Source organism: Pseudorca crassidens, chromosome 18 (assembly GCF_039906515.1).
Source record: "Pseudorca crassidens isolate mPseCra1 chromosome 18, mPseCra1.hap1, whole genome shotgun sequence".
In the NCBI taxonomy this organism is placed as follows: domain Eukaryota; kingdom Metazoa; phylum Chordata; class Mammalia; order Artiodactyla; family Delphinidae; genus Pseudorca; species Pseudorca crassidens.
The window spans coordinates 28,997,714-29,020,274 of record NC_090313.1 but is presented as its reverse complement, the minus strand read 5'-3'; the positions used below and the strand labels follow the sequence as shown (position 1 = coordinate 29,020,274).

The 22,561-nt window shown below is 37.8% G+C and overlaps 1 protein-coding gene across 1 annotated transcript in view; it reads left to right on the top strand.

The window, feature by feature from the left end:
• SCEL (sciellin) overlaps positions 1–22,561 on the top strand; it is a 326,730-nt gene that overhangs the window by 111,145 nt on the left and 193,024 nt on the right. The window lies entirely within an intron of this gene.

The following is a 22,561-nucleotide window of genomic DNA, read 5'->3' as shown; positions in this document are numbered from 1 at the left end:
GGGTGTGAGGGCTCCCCCTTCTGGCCTCATGACTGTATTTTAATTGAGGTTTCTGTTTATTAATTTTAACAAAAAGAGTATGATTTCGAACCACGACAATTAAATTAAGAATCAATAATGACATGTCAAGGAAAATCCCAGATTTTTGGTATTTTGGACTTCTAAATAACTTAGGGACCAAAAAAGTAATAAGAGAAATTAGGAAATATTTCAAACTGAATGATAACAAAATGACAATGTATCAAAATGTGTGGAATGCAACAAAGGCAGCACTTAACAGAGAAATTTAAATTTTCTTTGAGGATATTTATTGGCACATTATTTATAATAACAAAAAATAGCAGTAATCACTAATAGTCCACTAACAGTTGGTGGTTAATAAATTATAGTAGATCCATACAGAGAAATACTGTGAAGTGAAATGAGTAAAGCTCTGTAAATACGAATATGGCAAGATCTTCAAGAAACATCATAAAAGTAGAGTGCAGAAGAGTATTTAGAGTTTTTCTTTTAGTTATGGAGTAGGAATGGATTTTTTTGTTCGTTTGTTGGTTTTTTACATCTTTATTGGAGTATAATTGCTTTACAATGCTGTGTTAGTTTCTGCTGAATAACAAAGTGAATCAGCTCTATGTATACATATATCCCCATATCCCCTCCCTCTTGCGTCTCCCTCCCACCCTCCCTATCCCACCCCTCTAGGTGGTCACAAAGCATCGAGCTGATCTCCCTGTGCTATGCAGCTGCTTCCCACTCGTTATCTATTTTATGTTTGGCAGTGTATATATGTCAATGCTACTCTCTCACTTCGTCCCAGCTTCCCCCCGCTGTGTCCTCAAGTCCATTCTCTACATCTGAGTCTTTATTCCCGTCCTGCCTCTAGGTTCATCAGAACCATTATTTTTTTTTGATTCTATATATATGTATTAGCATACAGTATTTGTTTTTCTCTTCCTGACTTACTTCACTCTGTATGACAGACTCTAGGTCCATCCACCTCACTACAAATAACTCAATTTCATTTCTTTTTATGGCTGAGTAATATTCCATTGTATATATGTGCCACATCTTTATCCATTCATCTGTCGATGGACACTTAGGTTGCTTCCATGTCCTGGCTATTGTAAATAGTGCTGCAATGAACATTGTGGTACATGTTTCTTTTTGAATTATGGTTTTCTCAGGGTATATGCTCAGTAGTGGGATTGCTGGGTCATATGGTAGTGCTATTTTTAGTTTTTTAAGGAACCTCCATACTGTTCTCCATAGTGGCTGTATCAATTTACATTCCCACCAACAGTGCAAGAGGGTTCCCTTTTCTCCACACCCTCTCCAGCATTTATTGTTTGTAGATTTTTTGATGATGACTATTCTGACCAGTGTGAGGTGATACCTCATTGTAATTTTGATTTGCATTTCTCTAATGACTAGTGATGTTGAGCATCCTTTCATGTGTTTGTTGGCAATCTGTGTATCTTCTTTGGAGAAATGTCTATTTAGGTCTTCTGCCCATTTTTGGATTGGATTGTTTGCTTTTTTGATATTGAGCTACATGAGCTGCTTGCATATTTTGGAGATTAATCCGTCAGTTGCTTCATTTGCAAATATTTTCTCCCATTCTGAGGGTTGTCTTTTTGTCTTGTTTATGGTTTCCTTTGCTGTGCAAAAGCTTTAAGTCTCATTAGATCCCATTTGTTTATTTTTGTTTTTATTTCCATTACTCTAGGAGGTAGGTCAGAAAGGATCTTGCTGTGATTTATGTCATAAGAGTGTTGAGAAATTTAAGTTTTTAAATGTTTATTTTAGGGAAGAAGAAAGGTCTAAAATCAATGATCTAAAGTTCCATCTTAAGAAGGTTGGAAATGGAAAGCAAAGCAATGTAAAGTGAAAATACATAGAAGGAAAGAAATAGCAAAGATAAGAGCAGAAATCAATGAAATTGAAAAAGAAAAACAGTATAGAAATTTAACAAAGGCAAAGTTCAGAGGGAAAGAAGCTAAGTGGTCTGGGGATGCCAACTGTGAGGATGAGGGGTCTGAGAGGGGAGATTGCCCCACAGTGTTATCAAGTCTTCGTAGAATCACCCGGTCATGTGAGGGGTCTTGCTGACACCGTCGTTTTGCCTGAGTACAAATTGTGTTGGGAAGCAGATATTATTTTTAACAGCATTTTGAAATTTAAAATATTAGCATCATCTTATGTTCAAAATGAAGGCAGTACCTGCCACTTTCCTGTGCTTCCAGTTTCTGCCATTCAGCACGGTTGACAAGAACCTGTTTATTTCTCACACCATTGCCTTTGCTTTTTGGAAGCAATATACAAACCTATGGAGATTTCATTCAAGACACAGTGCCTGTAGGGCTGGGTCTCCAGGAGAACAACCTCTGGAAGAGAGAGCTACCTGTTCTTGCTTCAGTTTAACAGGTTGTTGAAATTTGCAAATGCTATGTGCATTTGTAAGAATGTAAGTTACAATTTAGTTTATAGGAAATGGTCATTCAATCGATAAATTTTTGCTGTTAATTTCCATTTGAATTTGGATTTTTTGTTTACTTTTGTTTCTTAAATGACATTCATAAAGCAATAAAAGTTTCAATAGGCTATGCATAAGCAATAGCATTTTATTCTTATGCTATTTGACCATAACATTCTTTTGCTCCATTGTGCCTTTCCTTTCTTTCTTTTTTTTTCTCCATGCAAGTAGAATAAGAAAAAAATACATAGTTTAAATGAGAGGTGTGGCCTCTAATGAAAACTAGAAAATAGAGGAGAACTTTGTCATAGAGCAATTTGTGTTGTATACAGATTTGGCCACACCATAGGTCAAATATTATCCTCTGAAAATAACTATATTCAATTAGAAATTCTAATCTAAGATGGTATTTATTCAATCCATAAATACCAACATTATCTAAAGACTTCACTTTGTAGGAGGTGGGAAGGTAAAGCAGAAAGAACATGCGTTTGAGTTAGACAAACCTGATTTCAAGTACTAGCTGTGCCACCTAGTATTTCTGTAATCTTGATTATGTCCCTTAACGGGTTTGAATGTCAGTATTCTTACTTCACAACGTTGCAGTGTGGTTTCGAGGAGGTAATGTATGGAAAGTGCCTGGAACACAGGGGGTCCTCTGTTTTCTTACCTCTTTGACCCACATTATATACCTGTACTGCTAAGAAATCGTAGCTTTCTGCATTTTCAGAGAGCAAGTATGGCAGAGTGGAACGAGCAGGGCCTTTGAAGTTGCACAAAAGCATCCTTATTCTCCTTTGTCACTCCTTGACCACAAGCAACTTTAAGCAAATTATTTAACCTCGTTGAGTTTCTGTTTCCCCATCTATTAAAAGAAAAAGAAGACTGCATCTGCAGACACATGAAAATTAAATGAGTTAGGATCTGTAAACATCTAGCATTGTGCTTGGCATAGTAAATGCTCAATTAAGAGTAGCTTCAGCTATATTATTTTTGTGCTATTAAGATTTTTTATTGCTTTTTTTTAAGGCACTTTCTATTTTAAAGATCAAAGCCCTTAGGATTACAATCAGCAATGCTAGAGCTCAGATCAATTTCTGGGTCAGATACTGGTTATTTAAGGTGCTCTCTGCCTCTGTTTATGGGGACTAGAGAAGAAATCTCATTGTTCCACATGCCGCAGAGTAGAAAGATGCTCATGGGCTCAGTGGAGGTTATTTTTTATGGCTCCAAGAACCGAATCTTTATGATTGATGCTTGCTGTTTTTAAGATTTTTTTTAAAGTTCCCTCCAAAAAATTCATCTCTCAGATTATTGATTTCTACTGAACTTGCCTACTTTTCAGGGCAACATAGTATATGATGAGGGAGGTAAAGAGCAGTATTTATTTGATTAAAATTTCTTCAGCTTGATTTTCTTGTTGCTAGTGGCAACCAACAAAAGAATAGATCTAAAATGACAGGCAACAACCACAATGATTAGAGTCTGTGTTTTTATCTTTCCCCAGCTGTAATTTTATAATAGCCTCTCTAGTGCTTGTGGTCATAAAAATGATTACTATATACACCACTTTAGACATATTGACAAACCACCCACCTAAACAACCCTATTGCAGTAATGAACATTTTCCCAGGGCTTGGAGAATCAACTTCAGGCCACATATGCTCTTGCTACCCTAACAGCTATAGGGAAGATGGTACTGTGTATTTTACAGAAATTATTTTCCAAAGTGAATTTTCTATTAACTGGTGTATCTTAGACCAGCATAACATTATGTGTAGCAGCAGAATTTATACAGTTTATATCTTTTTGAAAACAGTATCACTTCCTAAACACACACACACACACACATACACACACACACATATGCACACACACACACACACACACACACACACGCAAACTGTATGTAATCTATTTACGAATTTGATGGTTCTGGTATAGATATATACTAAAGCCTCTAAAGGAAACTAAAAATACACCCTTGGCCAAGCTGTTCATTGTCGTGGTCCTTTGCCCTTGAAGCACCATTGTCCTTGGAGCACCACATTCATAATACAGTTAAATTCTATTAGATTACTTTCCAAGTACAAAAGAACATCGTTGTAAGAAGGAAAATAATTTTACAGAAGCATGACCCACCTTTGGGATGTTTGTTGGATATTCCAAAATTGAACCTGATACACAGGAACACACTAGAACTGCATGTGACGTAGTAATAAGGTTCACTCTCTTCCTCTCTCATCTTGTTCATTTGCCAGCCAATTGAACCTTTTAGTGCAGGGTTTGATCTCTGCATGCTGTGATGCTATTTGTCTGACTCCTGGAGTGTTATATTCACATGGACAGGACTTCCTGAGGGGTGGCCATTATCAAACTTACAATAAGACTTCAGCTGGATGAGAAGCCTTTTTGATGAATATCATGTGTGCTAAGCTGCATTTCTTGAGGCCAACGAAATGTTTCCATACACCCCATGTTAAAGGGTAGGATTTCTTAGGAGGAATACCTTAGGCTGCTAACAGCACAGTTGGGGATGGAGCTGGGGAGCAAAATATTTTGTAGTCAGCTGGGAAGTAATGGAGCCAGTACTCCCAATGAGGGAAGGCCCTTAGCAGCCAGATTTGATACTGGAAGCCAGTGCAGGGAGAGCGTCTATCAGCTGAGCAAGGTGAGAGGGCAGGGAAACCAAGGCGAGGCTTAAGAGGATCAAACATATTTTGTCCACTTCATACAACTTCTTTGGGCTGGCACGCAAACCATCTTCTAATTAAAAAAAAAAAAGTGCTGTTAAAAAAGTTTAGGCTAGCCAAAGTCACGAAATTCAAGAAGTTCCCCATTTACTTTTCTTCAAATCTGTACAACACTGCAACTTTCCGCTCATCTCCTTGCTTAAAATTGCCACAGGCCTGAAGGCCTGACCTTCCGGGCTCTGAGTTGGAGTTGGCTCTGAGTGAGCATTGCCAGGGCCCAGGTTGGTAAACTAAAGAAGAAATGACTAAACTGTTAACCAAATGCTTAACTCTGCTAGTCTTCTCCATCAGCATTCAAACCGGAAATGGATTAGAGCACTCCTATTCTCCAGGGCTCCCAGTGGATATATTATTTATTAAACCAGAAGACAGGTTTGTCTCTGGGAAGAAGAATTTGGCTCCAGCCCCAACCATCAGGCATTCATTCATTTATTAAGCATGTACACTCTGTAGCACTCTCCATTGCACTGGGGTATCCTGTGAATGTAGCAAACCAGCTACACTGAGGGCATGTGAGAATATGTTCTCTAAATTCAGTCATTCCCATCCATGATGTTCAATAAAATTCATTCACTTTTCTTACATTCTTTTAAAATACTTTCCATTTTGTTTGTGCTTGGAGCATCCATTCTCACTGTATTGCCTGGGTTTTCTCAACTTGTTTCAACCCCTTTGGGGTGATGGAAACTCTAGAGCTAAAGGCAGAGGATTCCCTTGAGGACTTGGTAGACTGTGGAACTTGATCCTTTTTTTTTCTTTTAACTAGAGTATGAAAAATGCTCTTTAAAATAACTTGGCTCCATTGGCACAAGCTGGGAAGTAAGTAAGTCCTGGCTTCAAATAATTCAGATTCTTGAGAATATAAAAACCTGACAAAATGAAATAGTAATTTATGAAATTAAAGCTGTATCTCCCTGGGAAACTGATGTCACAGATACTTAAAGGTTGGAGGGTATTTGTAGGCAGAGGAATTTTTGAAGCTCTATGTCAGCAGGGACTGTATTTTTCTTATTACTCTTTCACATGGCACAAAATCGGTGCTGAACAAATATGTTGAATGAATGAATGAATGAATGAATGGATTTTTATTTTGTATTGCTCTCTCTCTTTCTCTCTAGATCCTACTTCTCTAGAGCCTATATTTATTTACGAAGCAAATACTTATTAAGAGCCAGCTTCACTTTATAAGTGCCACTGGCACTTATTAAGTGCCGGTGTTAGGTACTATGGTAGGGTAAGAGTATAGAAAAATGAATAAAACTTGAGGCATGTCCCCAAAGAGATCTCAGTCCACTATTGCAATGCTTAGATCTATTGAGCAATGCCGTTTATCTATACCCCTTTTTCATCTCATTCCTGTTAAATTTAAAAAAATTTAATTTGTTTTATTTTTTATTGGAGTATACTTGATTTACAATGTTGTATTAGTTTCAGGTGTATAGCAAAGTGATTCAATTATACATATACATATATCCATTCTTTTTCAGATTCTTTTCCCCTATAGGTTATTACAGACTATTGAGTAGAGTACCCTGTGCTATACAATAGGTCCTTGTTGATTATCTATTTTATTTATAGCAGTGTGTATGTGTTAATCCCAAACTCCTAATTTATCCCTCCCCTCAACCTTTCCCCTTTGGTAACCATAACTTTGTTTTCAAAGTCTGTGAGTCTGTTTTGTAAATAAGTTCAATTTTTAGATCCCACAAATTTTTTTAAACTTTTTTTTCAGTTTTAAAAATTTTAATTACTTACTGGGCTTCCTAACACTTCTCCTCTCAGTAGCCCATTTCTTCAAAATGCCATAGGCTTTGAATTTTGAGCAACCCTAGTGTTTTTGTGAACTTGCTAACTTAGATTTACTTCTTTCCTTCCTTCCCTCCCTTCCTCCCTTCCTTCCTTCCTCCCTTCCTTCCTTCCACATTGATTTCCTCTAGGTATAACTTGTGCACTAATTCTTCCAACATTCTTATTATGGTGTGATTATCAAGTGTTTGGGCGAGAGTTTTGAGGGCTTAATGACCTTGTATTAGGTTCTTACTGTTGCTGTAACAAATGACCACAAATTTAGTGACTTAAAACTATATAATTTTATTATTTACATTTCTGGAGGTGAGAAGTATGGAATGGGCCTCTTGGGGCTAAAATCAAGGTCTCATCAGGGCTGTGTTCCTTTTAGAAACTCTGGGAGAGAACTCTTCCTTTTGCCTTTTCCTACTTCTAGAGGCTGCCTGCATTCCTTCAATGGTGGCTCTTCCATCTTCAAAGCCAACGATGGCCAATCAAGTCTTTCTCACGCTCATCACTCTGACTTTGTTTCCCTCACCATATCTCCTTATCTGACTCTTAAACTCTTGCTTCCCTCTTTCACTTATAAGCACACTTGTGATTACATTGGACTCGCCTGGATAATCCAGGATTATCTCCCCAGCTCAAGATCCTTAATTTAATCACATTTTCTAAATCTCTTTTGCCATGTAAGACAATATATTCACCGACCCCAGTATGAAGACATGGATATAATTGAAGGGGTCATTCTTCTGCTTACCACACATCTAATGGGCTCTTAAAAAATAAGGTTCTTTATCCTTTTTGGTTGAAAGCGTAGCTGCATCTAACCCAGATTCTGACTCTAAGTCTTGGCCCAAGTGCTTGGCATATCTTCTCTGCCTTAAGTCCAGTAGAAGAACACCTGATGTAATACTTTTGTGGACGAGTATATGACATTATAGACCAGAATGAATTCTTTATATGTGTATGTAGGTAGGTAATGTACACTTTAGAGTGCTAAAAATGAGCTTGACTCTGGAAAAAGTCACTTTATATTTTGGCACTTTTGTACTTGTTTCACACAACTGTATGATTTTAGTAATGATGTATGAGTGCTATTTTGTGTACTGTAATACTTTCCAACTTTTGTCCCTATGTCTTTGTACCTCTTTTTCTTTTTCCCAGGGAAAGTAGAGGAACATTTTACAATATTCTCTTTGGAATAGAAGATATGGATTTTAATCACTGAGATGATGTAATCACCATTATTCTGTTGAATTTTAGACCAGAATGGTTTATAAGCTATAGTAAATCATCTGTAAACATCATTTAGTCTGCCAGTCCCTGTGTGTTCATAGGAATAAAATGTTACTTCTGTCCTTGAGGAAACCATAGTTTACAAGAAAGAGAGCACACACAGAAGAGAGACTTAGCAATCTATGAGGTCAAGACTCCCATCAGAAAATTAAATAAGAGTGACCCAAGTTTTGTTAGCAGATGACATTCAGACTTTAAACATGCAAGCAAAGATATTTCCTCAGGAGCTGGAGGTAAATGTCACTTGCTTAAATTCATATTTGGAACAGAGGAGGTTGACAATTATAATACATGTCAAAATAAAATTTCTAATTTGAAAGAAGTTTTAATTGCTTACATATTTCTTCTTAATGTCATATTAAATTGGTGCTATTAATGAATGGAACATTAAAACTGTATTTAATGAGGTATTTCAGAGATTAGAAAAGAAGTAAAAACAATTGAAATATGTTTTTTTGACTTGGGGGATTTTTGTTTATAAAATACCTTTGAGTGTTTATATCCCAAAAGAGTGTGGAAGACATAGGTCAGTGGGGAAAGAAAAAAATCAATGGAAGACATAGGTCAGTGGGGAAAGAAAAAGATCAAAGTTCTCACTTTTGATGAAGAGAGATGACAGGCAGGTCCATAACAATTAATCATGGTATGAAAATAATGTAAGTGATTAAATCTCAGAGATACATAGACAGTTACCTATAGTTGTAAGGTGCTAATTACATTAAGACTTAGTTATTGGGGAAGAGGGAAGAGCAAGAGACTTAAGAGTGCTTCTTGAGTGACTGCTAAGAAATTCCCATTTTAAGAAAAATTCTCCTTTAAACATATGTTGTAATCATGAACAATTTTGTAGGAGTTGACTCAGGTAGCTTTAGTCTGGTCCTTCAGTAGAAGATATGATTAGATTTGTGACAAGGCTTTGTGATCATCTCTTGCTTTTGTCTACCCCACACAAGTTGACTTAGATTGTAGCTATGGGAAAAATCTTATCATTCGATCAAAAATTACTCTGTGTGTATGTGATTGAGGTTGGGTTGGGATTCTAATGGCTGGAGCCAGGGCAGAATTGAGGATATTTGAGAACCACTACCTTGGGTCATGAGACCTGCATCCACTTGCTGCTCTTAACCAAGCCATGCTTTATTCCACTTGAAAGTGTGCATGGTGGTTTTGGGTGGACAATAAAATGTAATTACGGTAATTCCAATCTTGTCGGGAGATGGTCAGCCTTTAAAATTGTATCCATAGGACACCAAAATAACTGCCTATTTGCTTTTTACTCGCCTGGATTTGTTATTTTGGCTACATAAAGTCTCAGTAGTCAAATCCATGTTGAAAATTAGCCAACATTAAAGGCTGAAAAGAACTTTAAGGAAAATTTAAGCCAAACTTTTCATCTTGGAAATGACTATTGTGATGAACTGAAGAGACCATGGAATACTGTTCTGTGTCTGCGAGTCCTGCTGGAGCCCTGTAGTGACAAACAGAAGCAGGAAGACTGATTGGCTGGCATAACTAAATCTTTGATTTGCTTAAGACATGAATGTCTGAACTACATGAACCCAGTAATACCAAATACCATTCTTTAGGAAAAGCAGTAGGCTAAGTCTTTTGAAATTTGGATAACAGACTATTGCTTGGACAAGCTAAGTCAAAAGTTTTATCCTTAAAAGAAAATTGGGGGGTTAATGTGATTTCCAAGCAAGAAACAATTTTTTGCTTTTAAAAATAACCTCAAAAAATAGCCTCATTTGTTAAGTTGATCTTTTTTCATTCCAGAAACTTATTTCTAAGGCAATGTCTTATGTTTACTATTATATGTGTCTCAAAGAATTAAAGGCCATGAAGGACAGTAAGACTGAGAACATATGGCTGACGTGAAGAGGGCAGCTGAGGCAGTACAGAAGTCCTACTTGCAAGAAAGTTGTTTTGGCCTAAATTTTCCAAATTAGTTGTTTTATTTACTAGATTATTGTTCATGTTCCTCTTTGTTTTGACTGGGTTCACTCACAGGATGGTAGAACTGGAGAGGCTAAAACTCTGACCAGTGATTTATTGAGGCCAGTCTATAAACTCAATGAATGGCAGGAGCCTGGGACTATTAGTACCTATGCCAGGCAAGGTGAACTTTGTCTTTGCTGTAGCTAAATCCTATGAACTCTGGTCGTATCTCATTATACTTGTTAATATACAGCCACACTTAGACATCAGATTTTCATTGGAAGTGATTGTATAATCATAGATTCTTAATTAAATTGGAGCTTTTATGTGGATGGTGCCAAAATTTAGTGCATAATACTATCCATTGTTCAGAGAAAATTGACATGTTAGAAAGCAAAAGTGAATGCTAAATTAGCAATGTTGTTGTAAATTTAAAACATGCTGCTTTAAGTGTCATAAGGAGTTAGTGCAAGAGTTTTGTATAAGTGTTTTGTTTTTGCTTTTTAAAGGGGACCTGGGGTAATTGATTTGCTTCAGTAACCTGTGTTTAACCTGTGTTTTTCCGTGTACTTATCTCCCCCTCTGCTTAGTTCTGCATCCTTTCAGTACTTCCGCACTTCAGGTGGGCTTGTTGATATACTACTTCTTACGTGTTTCTATGTTAGCAGTAATTAGATTGGAGCTGGGGTTTTGCAAGATATTTAGTTTCTCCTTTTCATTTAATTTTTTTTTGAAAATTAGGATAATAATATTTGCCTTGCAGATTTTTTAATGATGTGCATAAATGTATGTAAAGTTTCTACTGCTCAATAAGTCCTCAGGAAACTAAGTAGAATGTATGTTCATCCAGGGAAATGTCTGTGGTTTCTCTTTGTTTCGCTTTAGGGTGGATATTCAAGAAATGTTGCCAAATAAGAACTACTCAGATGCAAACACAAGAGCAAATGCTGAAACTGGCTTATAAATGCAAGCCAGCTGGCTGCTCTAGACAAGGTCTTAGGAAGAAAGCTTTCTTCATCTAATTCATAAATGGAATTGCCAGGCTTAACTGGCTTTTTTAAAAAAAATTTTGTTTGAACTCTGCATTGCTGTATAACTGTGACAACATTAAGAAGAGCGTGTAAGAGTAAAATAAGGGGGTGACAGTTCACAAAGCAGTGTTATAACCATCTCTGTGGAAGAGCCTAGAGATGGTTCCATGTAGGAAGCCATCTGTCTGGATGGTGTGACCTCAGGCTAGCACAGTTGATAAGCGAGAAAGGGAAACCCTTTACCTGAGGTAGGAGATAGCTGCTGTCTGCTAGTGGAGTAAAATTGAAGCTTTGTTTTCTCCCAGACACTCCAAGGACAAAGCTAGTGGCAGAAGCTGAGCTCTGCTGGAATAAAGAGATAAGATGACCACTCCTGAGGTCAAGGAAACTTCCCCGACTTCACAGAATGACTCTTTGGAGGTCAAAGCGGGAGGGTGCCACCCCATAATAGGTGATGCCAAGACCCCCACAGGCCTCTGCGGTGGAATCCATTTTAGCAAAAAGTTGCGCACGCATGTTGGAGAGGTTCCTAGGGCAAGTCAGTTGTGAAAAAAGAAGATTAATTGGCCAAAGGTAATCAAAGACCTGGAAGAATTGTCCTATATAAGTGATTTAAATCACCTCTTTACTGCACTCCTCCTCATTAGGGGGGACGTCCACATGCTTTCTCTCCGGGTGTGTATCTTTGCCTTGCTTCAGTCTCAAATAAACAAGCTGTTTCTCTGTGTGCTCTCGCACTTGTTGTGCTGTGTCTCTAATAATAATAAACTTCGTACCTGTTTTTACAGGTTTTGCCTCCTAGAAATATTTCTTGCTTTCAAACGGGGGCAAGAGCCAGGGCCATTTTGCTTCTAGCCTCTAGCCCCTGGTGGTCTAGCAGTAGGATTCCTGGTTTTCATCCAGGCTACCCAGGTCCAATTCCTGGGCAGGGAACTAAGATCTCTCTTCAGGACTGCTCACTGCTGTGTCTCCGAGATCATACATACCCAACTTGGCAGATGTGTGTGTGTGTGTGACGAATATATTCTATATTATGACTCTCTCCCTCCAAGTATATATATACACATAAATTCAGCATTTATTTCCACGCTTTTATGCTCTCCCTTGTATCACAGGACTGGAAGCCTGAGAATATTATTTCCCAGACTCCTTTGCTTTTGCTGTTGTGGGTGTAATTTATATTGTCAATGAAATGAACTCATGCAAGATTTCAAAGGCTGAATCGAGGCTTAGTGAGTCCATATATGAAAAACATAAAAATTCCTTTGTGATATAAATAATAATTTCCCTAATTTATTGATTTTATAGATTTGGAAGTATGCAAAGTTGCTTTCCACCCCCATGCCCCGACTTAAAACAAAAAATACCTGTTTGTTCAGCATTTGCTGCAAAGATTGAATCCTTTGTTAGACAAAAAAGTACGACTTTTCTTTCCCTTTAGCTTGCTTTTTATGTGACATTGTTTGAGAGACAGAGCACAGTATTTTTAAACAGACGACAAAATGTCAGCTTTGAGTGGCACAAATTTAGAAGCAACAGTAGAGTGTTGTATTACGATTTCTTTGTAGTATGAAAAAACTCCAGAGTTATTTCTCTGTGCCTTCGTGATAAAATCACACTGAGAGGCAACATTAGGACACTGATTGGGAGGAAGGGCGAGCGTGAGGAGGGCAGGACCATAATTTTCATCTAAGGAAACAGCACTAGACTTGCGAGAAGGGAATTGCATGTATTACTGAGCAGTGTGATAGTTCTCCCAGATGAATAGTTCATCTCCAAGAAGCATTCGATCAGGTGAGCTATCAACAAGATCTGGCCTTTGATAAACACATCCACTTTAATAGCAGTTCCTAAGATGAAAGGTTTGGATACCTTCAACTTCATGGCACTCAATCTCTGCAGCCTGAAAATATGAAATGATAACTTTTTAGTGTGCTGCCTTGAAAACCATCAAAGTATGCTAGAATCATCCTTTTAGACATAAAAGGAGACATAGGTTGTTACTAATTAACTCATCTCCCTTGTTATTCCTAAAATGATTTAAGGCAACGGGCTATATGATATAATGGGAAAATACTCCCTCTTGGCCTGATGTAAAATGACGAATTGTCCAAGATAATCTCTAGGTGTCTTCCATATTACACCTTTTATGAGAAAATCTGGGGAGTCATTCATTTAAAACTTCATTGCAAGGGACCATATTAAAGTGAAGTCTTAATAATAAACCTCCCAATGTGGGGTTTAGGATAGACCTAAATTCTTCCTATAATCTACTTGGTTTTTGGACTGTTTTGATTCTGAAGCTTACGTGTATCCACAGAGTTGATGTCAACCCAATTCCCTGGAAAATTGGAAGACAAGGATTTTTTTCTCTGTTCTTGTTACTATCTTGGTGAATTTGGCAAATGATTGTCTTTTCAGTGGCACAAATTTAGTAACAATAGGATGTTTTATTACAATCTCTATTTCACATGAATTCTAAAACTGTTTGGTGATCTGGAGGGAAGTTGGTTAAGAGGATAGTATACTTTTCATCTAATGAAACAACCCTTAACTTGAGGGAAGGTGATTGTAGGATTACTGAATAACTGAATAGGTTTTCACTTGAAGCATAGGGTGTCAGTTTTCTCTTGTTGAGAAATTTTTCTAGCCAATATTTTACAAGAAATGTTTCCTTTTACAAGACATGTTTTTTAAAAAGTGTTTAAACAGCATAATTCACAATAGCCAAAAAATGGAAGCAACCCAAGTGCCCATAGACGGATAAATGGTTGAAGGAAATGTGGTATGTACATACAGTGGACTATTAGTCAGCCTTGGAAAGGAACGGAATTCTGACACATGCTATGACATAGATGAATGTTGAGGGTATTATGCTAGGTGGAATAAGCCAGTCACAAAAGGACCAATATTGTATGATTCCACTTGTATGAGGTACCTAGAATAGTTCAGTTCACAGAGGTGTAAAGTAGAATAGTGATTGCTAGGGGCTGGGGGAGTGGGGGATGGGAGTTAGTGTTTAATGGGTATAGAGTTTCAGTTTGGGAAGCTAAAAAAGTTCTGGGATGGATAAAGGTGATGGTTGCATAACAACATGAATGTACTTTGAAGTCACAGAACTATGCACTTAAAAATAGTTGAAATGGCAACTTTTATGTTATGTATATTTTATCACAATTTAAGAAATAAATTTAAAAAGAAAAAAAGAGTTTAAAATGACTCTAGCTGCATCTCCATGTTTATCCCTTTTCCTAGTTTAAGAGGGGTATAAGTTACACTTCTCTAAAGTTCTCTGTCTCTACTGATTTAAGGCTGAATAAAATGTCACCAGCAGTTCTTTTGCCTCTTTTAATATGTACCTCTTGGTAGGCCACCAGCTCTGAGACATATCTATGTGGCTCTGACTTCAGATAAAATAAAGTTGCATCTAGCATTTATTTTACAATTACAAATATGGAAGGAAAATTAAGAAAAATAATGTTGTCTTAGAAAATTGCTTTTTTGGAGATAGTGTACATGACGGTTAACATTAAAGATGTGATATTATCATGTCTTTTTACTATTGAACATATTTAAAATGTACATTTGGGAATCAAGTTAAAGATATTTATAAAATACTTTCTTATTTGCGAAAGTGAACCCCACCTATTGGTGATATTCTTCTTGTTCCCTTATGAATATTTGACTGAATCTTACTGTTCTTTTATTTTTTTTGAAGTAGGCTAATAGAAGGCTTTTTAAAAGTAGGCTAATAGGCTAAAGTAGCCTACTTACTTAAAGTAGGCTGGTGATGCCTTCAAAGGTGGTTTATTTTCTGACATAATAACTATATGGTATAACTATCAAAAATACCTTTATGTGTCAAAGATTCATGCCAGTAACACTATAGTGAGAATGATTTTTCCATTTTTTAAAGTAGAGACAGTAATTTATCAGGTGTTTTAAAATCCAGATTTTCATCCAAAAACTTGCCTGAGATTTATTTTAGAAGAGTTGTTTTCCCTCACAGGATGGTGGTAAAAGGCAAGAAGACGTGACTCCAAGAACCTAGACATATTTTGACAGACTATGAAGCATCTTGAATTTCCCCCCTTAATTAGTCTATTTTTATTATGAGTCTATTGTTAAGTGGTTTTTTTTTTTGGTTTCTTGTGGGGTTTTTTTGCGGTACACGGGCCTCTCACTGCTGTGGCCTCTCCCGTTGTGGAGCACAGGCTCCAGACGCGCAGGCTCAGTGGCCATGGCTCACGGGCCCAGCCGCTCCGCGGCATGTGGGACCTTCCCGGACCGGGGCATGAACCCGTGTCCCCTGCATTGGCAGGCGGACTCTCAACCACTGCGCCACCAGGGAAGCCCTATTGTTAACTTTTGACAGAAAAAATTCATAAATACTTAATTATTTTATGGATAAAGTAATTTAAAATAAAACAGTCATTACAAAGAATAATCAATAACGTGTAGCATTGTGTTGAATTTAAAGGTGAAAGCATTTATAATGCAAGCACAAACACACTTGGAAGTTTCAGGAAAGTTATTAGCATAGAAGGCGAATAAGCCATGAGCGGGGGCAAGGGCAGGGATGGATGAGGCAGGACTTTTATTGTTTTTTTAATTAAAAAATTTTTTTATTTGTTTTTTAAATTTTTATTGGAGTATAGTTGATTTACAATGTTGTGTTAATTTCAGGTGTACAGCCATTTCTCAGCCATAAAAAAAAGAACGAAATAACGCCATTTGCAGCAACATGGATGGACCTGGAGATTATCATACTGAGTGAAGTAGGTCAGACAGAGAAAGACAAATAGTGTATGATATCACTTATATGTGGAATCTAAAAAAGGGGAACAAATGAACTTACTTACAAAACAGAAATAGAGTTACAGATGTAGAAAATAAATTTATGGTTACCAGGGGGTAAAGGGAGGGAGGGATAAATTGGGAGATTGGGATTGACATATATACACTACTATATATAAAATAGATAACTAGTAAGGACCTACTGCATAGCACAGGGAACTCTACTCAGTACTCTGTAATGGCCTATATGAGAAAAGAATCTAAAAAAGAATGGTTATATGTATATGCAGAACTTTTATTGTTAAATGCTTCTCAGGCCGCATTGATCCTGGCTTTGGACAGATTCCTTAATTATTTTTTCCTCCCAAATCATCTGTTGCAAAATGGAGAGTTTCAAGTGCTCCCAGGAGGTGGTTAGTTCAGTGAGAGTGAATTTCATGGTGAAAAGTCCATGTAACTGGAGTCCACTGAGAGTCAGTTATTCCCTTGTGAGTGGTTTGAATTTATTTTGGGTCGGTCTGAGTAAATGTCAAGTGTTTTATCACATGGGTAAAGTGAGCTTTTCTGTGGCATCTCTTATGAAAGCCAGAAATCATGGCAGGGATGGGGCAACTCCTCAATCCTTTATGGGCAATTCACAAATCCAAACTCTTCTGAAAACTCAAAGACTTTGTTTTCATAGCTTCACTGGTGATAAATTTGGACCTGACTTGATGTGGGGCTATTTGTAGTTTTAACTGGTTCTACTTATTATAAATATTTGTACATTTAGCTGTGGAAATATTAGTGTTTGATTACAGTTGCTACCCCAGATCCTGCCGGGATTCTTCCATAATGTAGTATGTGTACCATGTTACTCCAAAAATCAGAACATTTCTGAATTCCCAGACACTTCTGGTTCAAAGGCTTTAAAAAAAGGGATTTAGGTCTATACTACTATAAACATTTTTATTACTACTACTAAGTAATGATAATCTTTTATGAAAAAATGATTTATTGTATGCACAGTATGTTCCAAGCACTGTGCTAAGTGCAGGATATATAATAGCAAGGAAAACATATATAGTCCCTGATGTCTAGTTGAGGAGACAATCACATGTACAGCCATATAATTACAGATACATATATATGTATGTGTATATTTATATATAATTATATCAGATATATAATTACATATATGTAAGTTTACATATATAAAAATATAAATAAATATATAATTACATATAATATTGTATATATTAATATTAAATATATTAATTTATATTATAGATAATTATAGGTAACTATTATAGATAATCACATGTACAGCTAAATAATTACCAATTGTGCTAAATAGAGTTCAGGAAAAACTGGGAGAAGTTATAGTTTAGATTGGTGAATCAAGAAAATATTTGAATGGAAATCTGCATGGTTACTCAGAGGAGGCAGGTAAAGGGGATGGGAAAAACATTCTATCCAAAAGAAACAGGTTGTGCAAAGTTGCAGGAGTAGGAAACATCTTGGCCAATGTAAAGGGTGGAAGAATACCATGTACTTGGTGCATGGCAAGGGATGAGAAACTGAGATGAGATGAAGCTTTAGAAGTAGGCAGAGGCTGGATCATTTGAATGGGCCATGGAAAAGACAAATTTTATTCTATTTGCTGGTGAGTGATACGATCAAATTTAATTTTAAAATGATCATTCTAGGATATCATAGGAATTCTCAGAATGAATTGAAGATGCACAAAATTTTAAGGAAAAAAAATTCAGATGACAGATGTTGGAGGTAAGACCAGTATAAAGGAAGTAGAGGTGAAGAGAAAAAGAGTCAAAATTTCATTTGGAGAGAAGATTGGCAGGGCTTAGTAATGAATTGGCCATTACTTGGTTGAGGAAGAGACTTGCTCTTTTCTGAGTGAATGGAGGTCTCATTTGCCAAGATGGAGAAGACTGGAAGAGGAGTGTGTTGGCTACGACTGCAGTGAGGGGAGGGCAAGAGTTCTGTTTTGGACATGTTAAGTTCGTGATGTCTGGAGGATATCCAAGTGGACATGTCAAGGGGACATTTGGCTACACAGATCTGGAGCTGAGCTCTGTATTTGGAGGCTATTCGTTTGGAAGTTGGAATATAGATAGATTTAAAACATACGAATGCATACAAATATTTAAAGAATGAAGATAGAGAAGAAGGTCAAAGGCTGATCTTCTGCACTGTTGAGGAATTTCCACATTTAAAAATCAGGTAGAAGAGGAAAAGCGAGCAATGGGGAGTGAAAAGGAGCGGCCTCACCATTGGGAGAGGAGCTTGGTGAGTGTGACGTCAAAAAAGCTGGGAGAAAAGAGGTTTCAAGAAGAAAACGCTTAAGAATTGTGAATGCTGCAAAGCGGTAGTAGGGAAGGGTCTAAACAAACTCCTTGTTTGTGACAGCAAGGGGTTATTGGTGGTCTCAGCAAGAGCGCTTATGTAACTGGATTGTGGTGGGCCAACCAGTGATGGGGTAGGGAGTTCTTTTCAGAAACAGAAACAAAATGACAGAGATAGAGGCAGGAACAGAGATGATTTAGAAGATGGAGCTATGGGAGCTTGAGATGGTAGATCTTAATCGGGAATTTATGATGACCACTTAAGCAAATAGTAATAAAGGGTTTGGCTTGAGCTGGAGAGTCTGGAGATGGTGATGGCTTCAGGCATAGAATGACCTGCATCAGGGGTCGGCAAACTCTGGCCCTCAGGACAAATCTGTTCTTGTAAATGCACGTTACTGGAACACAACCACAGACATTAAAAAAAAAAGAAGAAGATGGAGCTATGAGTGCATGTTTGAAGAAGTAAAGCAGGTGCAGAATATGCCTGGGAGAGGAGAAATCCAAGGAATTGAGGCTACTACTTATTCTGTATAAGGGTACTAAGGGTTTTATACACTTCAATCCATTTTAATTCTCACAACACCACTAGGAATAAGTATCACAATTGTAACAACTTGTTACATTCCTAATGGCTAGAAAGTCTAATAAGAATGGTCCCAGGCTTAGTCATATCTATTAGAAATATCCTCGAGTACAAAGTAAAGTGAGATGCTCCTCTGCTGCTCCCTTTGCTTGCCTTCCAGTCACTGCCAAGTTTGCTCTCAGCAGGGCTCACGCAGTCTCATCCTCATTTCCACCTGGTCCTCTGCCCTGTCCCTCAGTCCTGACTTTATGTCACTGTGCTACTTTACTTACCTTAGTTAAGTTCTCTTTGTATTGTATTTTCCCATTCTTGGGAAGCACCCATAAGACCAACAAAAGCTAATATTGATCACTTTTCACAGCACATCTTGGATTTATTCACTTAATTATTAAGTGACTACTGTGTGCTAGGTACTATACTATTGACATATAGTGGTGAACAAGCAGACATGGAGATTATGTTCTAATATATATGTATGGATGGGGGGCACAAATGGCTGGCAAGTGAACCAATACTTTAAAAAAAAAGATAATTTTGGGTAATGATGCATTCTATGAAAAAATAAATCAGGGCATTGTAATAGAGAACTGAATGTTTCCTTTAGATTGGAAAGTCAGGAAAGTTCTCAATATTATGCTAAAAGACCCCTCTCTACTGAAGGTGGGGATGGAAGCAAAGAGAGCCTGCCTTGCCCCACGGGATGAAACGAGAAGAGTCTAAGTGAAACGGTACACCTCAGACTGGAACTCGAACCTACGTGCGGGGACTCAACCCAGCTAAACCCCAGATTGGGACTTGAACCCAGGGTCTTTTAATTAGAATCATTCACCTGGTGTCTGGATTACTGAGGTTCAGATTCTTTGTGTCTCAGCACAGAAGGAATTCAGCGAGAGGCAAAATGGTAGGCAAAAAGTAGATTTATTAATATAGAACGCTTGTGAGGAATACAAGCGGGCAGGCGAGGGGCCTCTGTCCCGAGAACTAGCGGGCTCTGTTCTTATAATCACAGGAAAGTGGGGAGGGGGGAAAAGACCACCTTCTTCCTCATTCTTTGAGTAGACATCAGGCTTATATCACTAGCTCCTCCTTCGTATCGTGCAGGAGAGTGTTTGACCCTACGGAGTCAAACTAAGACTGTCATGATGCTTATTCAAATCAGCAGAAGGGTGGTAACATATACTAAGATATGTTAAATCATCTCAGGTTTCAGTATAATGAGGATCTCCTACTTTGGAATGTTACCTTTCCCTTATGTTCCTGTCCTTGGTTCTAAGGATCATTATCTTGCTGGACTTGACCAGCAGGATGCAGGCCTCATTTTTTTCACTTCATGACCTGGGGCATATCTCATGCTTTTATTGATGGCTTTATAGTTAAGTAAACCTGCTTCCTTCCATGATGTTCCAATAGCTTTCTTGAGCGATCATTAACTTACAGTGGTCTCCGCAAGTTCCCTAAGTTTCCTTCTCTATCTATAATACCCTAGTGGGACTTCTGAAACCACCTATGCAGCTATCCTACTCTATTCCTAGCAAAAGGAGTGAAGGGGAAAGGAACCTGGTCCAGGTCCTACCCCCATTTCAGAGATAAAGATCCAGAGGGCAGAGTTATCTAGGCTACTCAAGCACATTTGACTCAAAAGGGATGACATTAAGATTCCAGCCTCTTGCTAGTTATTCTTTGAACAAAAGCACTAGTTCTAGGCCTACAGTAGTCTCTTGGAAGCCTTGGACAAAGTAATCTACCTGGCTCTGCAAATGAGGCTATTACTAGCCCTATTATCTTAGAACTAAGTGATGTATGTACAAAGGCGCTGTGAATGGTTTGAAGACAGTGGGCGATATCAAATCAAAATTTTCATGACCCTACCATGTCATCATTGTGAAATGTCATTTTTTTAGATAGTTAGGTTTAAAAGCCTGCCAAAGTTCACGTAGTCCCTCCCTTCTTTTCAAGGAAGGAATGTGCCTAAATTTTCCCAGGAAGATGGGAACTCCCTTCAGAGAAATAGATTGCTCAACCTTGTTTGGTGGCAGCCAACTCCAGAGAATCACAAAAATTAGGGCAGGATTTTTTTTTCATGTCTTACCAAAAGTGCTGCATAGAAATTCAAGGCTCTGCACAATGATCTGTGCTTCACTGTGGCAGAAAAGGATCCAGAAATTGCTATTGCTTGATTGGTGTGACAGTCCCCTCAAGATTCTGACAAGATACCTGGGGTGTACCTTGACCTGTAACTATGGAGCATGGCTTGGGAAAGTATGGGGAGGTACTTCTCCTGATTAGTCTTTCAGCTTGTATCCAGTTTAGGGGACTATAATTGACAAAACCAGGAAATAGACTATCTATTTTAAAAGAAAGCTAAGGGAACGAAATGACAATTAAATGGTTAGAAAATAAGATTTATGAGGGAAAATTGAAGAAGATGGGGAGTGATGATGAGAAGGCTGAAGGGATCAGATCCAAGACTGGTGCTTGTTCCTATTTTCTCCTCATTCCTGAGCAGGACCTCAAGGTCCCTTTGAAAATCCTCTGGAATGTCTCAAGGAATCTCTCCAAGCCCTGCTTCCTACTCCCATCCTGAACCCCCTTCTTCTCGTCTTCCTCCTCCCTTTCTCCCCCATTTCTTCATACCTGGTTTGTTTCTCCCTACCCAAGCCTTTTGTTAATTGTTTTATTAAGCTGTGCATTTTCTGGGTCTCCACCCTTTTTGTTAAGAACTATTTACCACTCCCATCTAGTGATTAACCAAAGGAAGACTTCCTGTTGGTTTCTGGCACATAGCTTTGCTTACCAAATTTTTTTTGAATTGAGTATTCACAGTAGCTTTGCCAGGGCTATCTTAAGTTAGTCTGGAACTTTGTGAATGAGTGACAGAAAAAGGGAGAAAACAGTAGGTCTCTGTATTCACACCAGTTGCTAGCAGCTTGGTATCCCATTTCAGCTCACGCTGATGATGATCTATAGAAGAACATTAACTTTCTCAGACTGGTGTATTAGTTGGGACAGGCCAACTGCTCTAATACAGAACTTTAAATTTCAAAGTTTCAAATATGGATTAGAAATCCAAAATAAAGTTTACTTGTCACACATATTACAGCCTTCACCTGGTTGGCTGGCTCTACTGGGCAGCTTTACTCCAAGCAGCAGTGTAGGCTCTGGATCCTTTTCTTTATTCTTAGACTTCTCCATTCAATGGGTGCAAGGGGGGAAAAGAGAGAATATTGTGTGTGTGAGCCCTGGGATACATATATATTACTACCCATACACTGTTCATTCTATTCATATTACATTGACCAACACCCAGTCGCAGGGCTACATCCAGTGGCGAAGCCGGCTATGACATGTTGCCCAAAAGTGTGCTTGGGAAGAAAGAAAAATTCATTTGGTGAACAACTAACTAGTTGTTGGCACAGATGCTGTGAGTGATTCTGTTTCTATTAATTACAAACAGCTCTAACTAAAAGCTAAGAAAAAATACTGCAGCCTCAAAGGGTATATACAAAGTCCTCAAAGATTCTTTCAGTTGGGAAACCATTATACTTTGACAT